This window comes from Octodon degus, unplaced genomic scaffold (assembly GCF_000260255.1).
Source record: "Octodon degus isolate 3935 unplaced genomic scaffold, OctDeg1.0 scaffold00018, whole genome shotgun sequence".
In the NCBI taxonomy this organism is placed as follows: domain Eukaryota; kingdom Metazoa; phylum Chordata; class Mammalia; order Rodentia; family Octodontidae; genus Octodon; species Octodon degus.
Window position 1 is genome coordinate 24,602,308 of NW_004524594.1, and position 8,176 is coordinate 24,610,483.

General features: G+C 40.9%; 2 pseudogenes; one reads left to right on the forward strand and one right to left on the reverse strand.

Moving 5' to 3' along the window:
• LOC101580823 overlaps positions 1–3,524 on the forward strand; it is an 11,349-nt pseudogene extending 7,825 nt beyond the window's left edge.
• A 1-nt stretch (position 3,525) lies between these two features.
• Positions 3,526–5,153, reverse strand: LOC111815577 (annotated as a pseudogene).
• Between the last annotated feature and the right edge of the window lie 3,023 nt (positions 5,154–8,176).

An 8,176-nucleotide genomic window follows, 5' to 3' on the forward strand; every position in this document is an offset into this window, starting at 1 on the left:
TATATATATATATATATATGATAGATATACAGCTACTTTCTCTTAATTCAATGAGAAGAAACATTTGTACTAATAGTGTTTGGACAGGATATCATATCTGCATCTTGTACTATGAATAACCGCTATGAAGACAACAATATGCAACGTATTAATTATTGTAACTGCCCTACTAATCTGTTTTGAAACTGTCTCATTGCTATTTGTTTCTCAATAAATTTTTTAAATTAAAAATAAATAAAATACTGGAGAACTCAAGAAGAAATTGAGAGATTCCTAAATAATTATAAAATACCAAAAATCAACCAATATACTAAAAACTCTTGAACAATCCAATAACTGGCAGTGAAACTGAAGCAGCAGTAAAAACACCAGCAAATAAGAAAATCCCAGAGCCTCAGGGACTCACACATTCTACAAGAACTTCAGGGAAGACCTAACACTGATACTTTTCAAACTCACTCATGAAATTGAGAAGAAAGAAGTACTTCCAAATGATTCTTGGAAACTAACATGATCCTGATCCTTAAACCAGCATCCATGTAATCCATTACATAAATGGAAGCAAGAACAAAAATCACATGATCACCTCAGACGTGGCAAAAGTCCATGGAAAAATCCAACATCTATTCATGACAAAAATTCTGAAGAAAACAGGGTCTGATCTCAATCTGATAAAGAAATTTGTGACCAACCTGCTGCCAGAATCATATTAAATGGGAAAATCTGGAAACTGTTCCTCTAAAATCAAGAACAAGATAAGGATGCCCATGATCACCACTCCTGTCCAAGATAGACCTTGAAACATTAGCTAGAATAATGAAGAAAAAGACATAAAAAAACAATGGGTACATGAAAGGAAGACAACAAATTAGCATTGTTTGTAAATGACATGATCCTCTACAAAGGAGACCCAAAATTCTTCAAAATACTCCTAAAATTATAACCAAGTTTGGCAATGTACTCAGTTACAAAATAAACACACAGGGCTGTGGAGATAGCTCAGTGGAAGTGAGCTTGTCTGGTAAGCACAAAGTCCCAAGTTTGATGCCTGGTATGGCAAAAATGAATAAACAAGTAAAAAAATTAAAAAAAAAAGCACAGATATCAATGGCATTTCTACACATCAATAATGAACTCACTGCAAAAGAAATTAGGAAAACAATACCATTTACAATAACATTAAAATAAAATTCTTAGATAAAAGAATTAAATCCTTAGGGGTTAACCTAACCAAGGAAGTGAAAAATCTCTGAAATGAAAGTTACAGCACTCTGAAAAAGGAAATCAGTAAGAACATTAGAAAACAGAAAGATGTCCTCTGTTCCAGAATAGGCAGAATGACTATGGTCTAGCTATGAATATAGCTTTATAATTTGATATGATTCCATTTGTTCGTTCTTGATATTAATTCTTGTGCCATAGACTCAATCCTCTTCATAAGGATATCCAATTTTCCCAGCACCATTTATTAAAGGGCTATCTTTCCTCCAGTGTATATTTTTGGCTCCTTTATCAAAGATCAAATAGCTGTATATACCTGGGGTTGTTTCTGCTTCTGATTCACATGCATGCTTTTGTGCCAGTACCATGGTACCTCAATTACTATAGCTTTACAGTGTGACTTCAAGTCTGTCGTTGTGTTGCTACCTGCTTTGCTTTTGTCATCTAGGATATCTTTTGCTATCGTGTGTCTCTTCAGTTTAGAGACTGTTTTCTCTAAAAATGCTATTAGTATTTTGGTTGAAATTATAGAGGTTTTGCTTTAAGTGGGTCTTAACCATCCAGCAGAAAAGCATGACCTCGAGGTATAAAAGTAAAGCCATATTAACATGCTGAGCTATAAAAGGCTCAAGTCAACAACTTCTGATAATTGCCAGTTGTGCTGATAACTCACTACTATTATGGACTATTAGACTACATTGGATTATTTTGCTGAATTCAAGTACCTACAATCTTTAGACTGGCTTCAAGTATGTAAAGGTCCTTTAAAGTGCTCTCCAAATACAGCTTCTCTAACAGCAATGGAACACCCATCTTTGACAAAACAAAACAAAAATGAGGGATACAAATAGCAGACTGTTTTTTAGTGAAAAAAAATGTGTGTGTGTGTGTGTGTGTGTGTGTATAAGTTAGGATAGATATTCAGCTACTTTCTCTTAGTTCAATGTGAATAAAGGTTGTACTAATATTATTTAGACAAGATATCATGTCTACATCTTGTCCTTACATATTATTACAATTACAATAATACACAATGTATTAATTATTGTAACTGTCCTACTAACCTGTTTTGAAACTGTTTTATTGCTATTTTATCTTTTTTTCTCATTAAAATGAACAAAAGATTTAATAAACAAATAAGATATTATTCCTCTAAAAAAATAAAGCAAAATCAATCCTAGGTTATACTGCCATTTTTATTTTTCTGTTCCCACAGTTCTGGCTGATGGTCTTGGAAATTGCCCTTTAACCTCTTCTGTTTTAGAAAGCGCCTTCCTGCAATCTTAAATCATCATGGTTACAAATTCTGTTCACATTTTTGTTCTCTCCAAATATTGCTTGTGGCAATTACTGCCAAAAAGGCACAGAAACGAAAGACAAAAATTATTTGGGACAAGAAAAATAAGTCAATTTGATCACTGGAATATAATTTTACAAGCTCATGCTTTAGAAAATGTTCAGCTGTAAATTGAAAGAGAGTCTCTAAATTGAATTTTAATTTTCTGTAAAATTAACAGCTTTATAAAGGGAACAAAAAAATAAAGAGAACAAAAATAGGACTCAGCCATTGTGAATGAAAAAATGATGTTTACACATACATATTATTCGACAGAAAACATATAAAAGAGTCACTTTGGTTATACATTAGTTTGTATCATTTAATTTTGGTTTTGATTTGTTTTTTGACTTTTAAAACACTGACTTTTATTCAAATACTACTCATTTGTAACATTTAAAAAATGATCAGAATAGAAGTAAATGTTTTATTCTTCCAACTAAATTCCAGTACTACAAGGGCAGCAAAATAATGATACACTGGAAAAACTGCAACAGTAAACATTTGTTTAAAAGACTGATAGAATAAATAAAGCTACCCCCCAAAAAATTATATAAACCCATTCCAAAAACTCAAGAACTCCTGGATTATAGAAATGTCTTTCTCCTTCACTATTTCATAGGAAACACTGTAGGCTATTTGCTTAATATGATCCTGGAATTACATTCTAAGTTATTGATAACTGGTTACAGCTTGGTTGTGGTGCACAATTAAAATCACACTAACTTCATCTGAAGTATCATTCTACAGTTTTACTTACACAGCCAGTGAAGGGCATGTTCTAGAACACCAGTTTATTATCTTTTCAAGCATATTAATATTAAAAAGCCAAAATCGTAATGATAAAATGAGACCACTGGTATTGACACAGGTAACAAAGAGCCACATCCAGGTTGTACTGCCCTCAGGGAAATTTCCAAAATCAGTTGCTGCTGCCTACCAGTGCTTATCACTGACGAAAACTTGAAATAGCCTTATTCACAGGGGGTATTGGCATTGCTGTATGTCAGAGTTGGAACCTCCTCCAGCAACTCGACAGGGAAGAAGGCAGCCCACAAAGGCAGAGAATGTGATTCATGAAACATAACTAGCAGGCTGCTCTCCATAGTGTGGCATTATCTGATCATGTGTAAACCTCACAAATGCATCATATAGCTCTGCAGGCTTTGCACTCGATATATCTTCATTTTCTTCTCGAATTTTCCCCTCACGTTCTGTCAACAAACGTTCACAGATCATTCCAACCTGACTAGGCTGGTCCACTGAGGAGAAATGCATGCGGCTGCGCATCAGAGCTACAACCTGGATCTGTCGAAACTAGTTCCTGAAAGTCTTCTCTTCTGCATGAGTTTATGCTCTTGTTTTATGTCCTACAGAATTTGTTCTGTGGTGAGGCGGGAGGAGAGGTCGCCTAAAGGGGATGGCTCCATTCCGAGATATTTCTGCAGCGAGGACGAGAAGGAGGTGGCGGTGGTCGCAGCCGCCGACAACGGGGAGGCGGCGGCCGAGGTGGGCGCCCACAACGGCGCGCCTCGCCTCCTCTTGGGGACGCCGGGTTCAGCAACGGGTCGAAATCCAGAGTCCTTTTCAGGATGGCGCCGCACGCCTTGGCCGCGGGCACCCCGGGAGCCTGGTTGGGGCGGGGCCGGGGAGTGCGAGGGGCGTAGGCAAGCGCGGGACCGAGGAGCGCCCAGCCGGAGGGCTCAGGGGCCAGGGCGGGGTCCCGGGCGCTGGGGTGAAGTTTACAGCGTCGCCGCAGCCGCTGCCTCCGTGGCGGGCGCAGTGGCCGGGCCAGCCCGGCGGGAGCAGGAGGGGCGGGGCGGCGGCACGTCGGCCGCGTCAGTGGGGGCCCTTCCGGCGCCCCAGGCGCCTTGCTGCGGAGAGGCTCTGCGGTCTGGGCAAGCGCTGTGCCGCGCCGGAAGTCTCCCGGCTGAGACCAGCTCCGGGGTCTGTGAGCCTGAGACGCCTGACTCTGGTTGGGAGTTTCCCCCAAGTAGTAGATGAAGAGGGATTGCGAGGTGGCTGCAACAGCAGCAGCAGCTCAAACATGTCTGAACGTTTCCCCCTCCACCGTAGGACTTTTCCACCCGCGGCCGGCCCCAATATCTATGTCGTTTAATTTTGTGCTATAATTAAATCTTAATAATAAAGATTAGTTAGAAATATCAATTACTAGTAATTGACTTCATAAACAGACTGGCAGGCATATGAAGATCTGTGACCATGTCTCAAACTCTTATTTTAGAGTAATTTCATATTTATAGAAAGCAGCTGATTGGATGCCTGGAGTGTCTCCTGTAGCAGAGCCCAACCTGCAGGGGACACAGGCCGCAGTTGCCTCAGGAGCCAGGGCAAGGCTGCATGCAGGGGACTGAAAGGACGAGGAGCTGACACACAGCCAGGAAAATGGACAGGGGGAGGCAGGGAGATGTGAGCCTCGTTGCCAGGAGCACTGAGTGAAGCTGAGCCCCTGGAGGTTCTGCCTACCCTGCTTTCTCAGTCCCCTCTTGCACAGGCAGGACAGGGACCAGGAGTTCCAGAGCTTGCAGCCTGTCTGTCCCTCTCCACGAGGCACCACGGTGCTTCCAGCTCCCATGCCAACACCTGCAGTGGCAGCTCTTAGCCCAAAGCACGTGAACTACATGGGTGTCCCAAGTGCAGAGCTGAAAGGCTCTGCTGGGACTCAGAGCCACAGTCTCATGCTGTACCTTCCACCAGGGTGCTCCTTCCTCAATGCTACTTCAGAGCTGCAATCCTGGCTGGTGGATCCTGAGATGAGAGCGGGTTACTGCCTTTGGCGTCTCCAGGCCTGGGCTATAGATTCAGGAGAGGAGCCTGGGGTCCAGCGCTTCTGTGTCCCCCTGTGCAGTTGATACATGAGTGCTGAGCCATTTTCTTTCTGGGCTGCTTTTCTATTCACCTAGACAGGCAGAGGAAATCCTTCCAGAGTCATTTTACAATCCCACACAACTACCAAAGTCACCCAAGGGTATTGTCTTAAGTTACCCTTCTCTTGTTGCTGAGACAAATACCAGACATCCAGAATGAAGGAAGGAAAGGCTTATTTAGCTCACAGTCCGTGGAGGTTTCAGTCCATACTCAGCTGGCTCCAACGCAGAGTGGCACATGGCAGAGAGCGCATGAAGGTGGCAAAGAGCAAGAGCAAGAGAGCAAAGGGAGTGGCAGCAGCTCAGACAGTTAGCTAGCTTCTCTCCCCTCCTCACATCATAAGGCAAATTACCTGCCCCAGGGCTGGTGCAGAAGCCACACCCACACTAATCAATCACAAATTCCAGAAGCTGCCCCAAGACTCATGAGGCATTGGGGGAACAACTAGACACAAACCACAGCAGGTAAGACAAGAAAAAAAAAATTGCAGGCCATTGTTCTTCATCAATTTAGAGATAAAAGTTCTCATCTAAATCCAACAGACTGACTGCAGCAGCATCATTAAAAGTGCCACACACTATCATCACAAGGGATTTATCATGGGATGCAAGAGTGACTGACATATGTAATTGTGGGTGCATAGGTACCCTACATGAACAGATGAAATATAAGTGTCACCTGATAAGTTCAACTGGTGAGAAATTTTTGACAAAATTTAATATACAGTCATGATTTTTTTTACAAACTTCACTATTACATACTATATGAAGAATGTGTTTTGCAGTAAAATGGGCTATAAATGATAAGTTCACAGCTAATATCATACTTAAAAATGAAAGTAGAACTCTTTCTCTATGATCAAGACCAAAACAAAGATGCATACTGCAGTCTGCAGCCAGCACCTCACAAAAGAAGTACCACTTCTGCTTAGCATGGTATCAGAAGTCCCTGCAGAGGAGCAGACGTGAAAAAGGAAATAAGAAAGGAAGAATCGCTGCTATTTGAAAGTAATATGACTTCTACATAGAAAACCCTGAAGACTACCAAAAGCACGCAATCCCATTACACCCATAAATGAGTTCGGTACATCTGCAGGGCACAAAATGAGTATTGAAATGTCAATGGACCAAGCTTACTGATACTTTCTCAGACTCAAGCCACTTCCCTTTGCTTATGCTCCAGCTGTGCTGGGTGGAATCCCTGCTATAAGCCCGCAAGACTGAGGGCTGCACCACAGCAAGGGAGAAGCCATAGACAGCACTGCAAAATGAACGAAATCCATGAACATTTTTCGGTCTAGGACATAAACTGCCACCTACCTCCTCTCAGCCCAGATGAATGCACAGAATGTACTGGTACTGGAACAAGGTCAAAGTCCTTTCACTTCCCCAAAAGGGAGGGAGAGGGCTGGATCCAGGAAGGAATGAGCAAGCCCAGCCCTGTGTCTTTTCGCTGCCTTCCCTTCTGAATTGGTCCTTGGGGTGACCCGAACACATCTGAACACAGGGGTGCTGTGTTTTGGATGATGAGGCCCTCCATGTCCTTACAGCAGCTTTGAATAAATGTCATTTTCCCCCAAAAAAATAACAAACAGTCAGAAAAAGAAATGAAGAAAGCAATCTAATTTCCTAGTGCCGCTATAAAATGTTTAGGAATACATATTCCCAAACAGGAGGGAAATCAAAGAAGGCCACATTTTTATTGGTTGTTACTTTCAACCTCTCTTTCAAGGACAGTGTTTTCAATGGCCTAACAACCCCACAAAGTGCCTCCTCTTTTTTTATTTGAAAGAGAAAAAAAAAGAAATGATACACAATTTCAAAACAAAATGATAGGAAATTAACAGTGGTTATTATATTGCATATTGTTCTCTTTAAAGTGGTGGCTCAGATTACCAAACATAGGCATGTAAAACTGATCAAACAATATAAGAGTTAACTGTTCCTTTCAATGAACTAATAGAAATTAGTAGTATACTCAGTGGTATATGAAATTTCTGATCAAGGAGATTATGGAGCCACAGAGGAAAGTGATCAAGGATGTAGAGTGTACCTAAGGAGAGTCACATGGAGAGAAAACATTCTCTCAGGCTTTCACGAGAGCAAATTGGTCAAGCAATGTCCATGACTCATCCACATGGCTGACACTGACAAAGGATCTACAAACTGCTGTACAGGTAAACCCTCAGGGGATTTGACTGACCCTGTCAGATATAGAAGTTACATTTCTTGTTATATAGATCTTGCTTTATCTTGCTCTTAACCATCCAGCAGAAATGTATAAAAACAAGGTATAAAAAGTAAAGCCATATTAATATGTTGAGCTGTAAAAGGCTCAAGTCAACAACCTCTGACATTGCCAGTCCTGTGGATAACCCACCACTATTATGGATTACTGGACTATATTGGATTATTTTGCTGAATTCATGTACCTACAATATTTAAATGGCAATGGAATACCCATCTCTGACAAAACTAAACAAAAATGGGGGATATAAATGAAGGACCATTTTGTACCTGTATATACAAAATAGTTAGGAAAGATATAAAGCAACTTTCTCTTAATTCAATGAAAAAGATTTGAACTAATAGTGTTTGGACAGGATATCATGTCTGCATCTTGTACTGTGAATAACTACTAAGAAACAACAATATGCAGTGTATTAATTATTGTAACTGTCCTACTAACCCATTTTGAAACTGTCTCATTGCTATTTGTTTCTCAATAAAA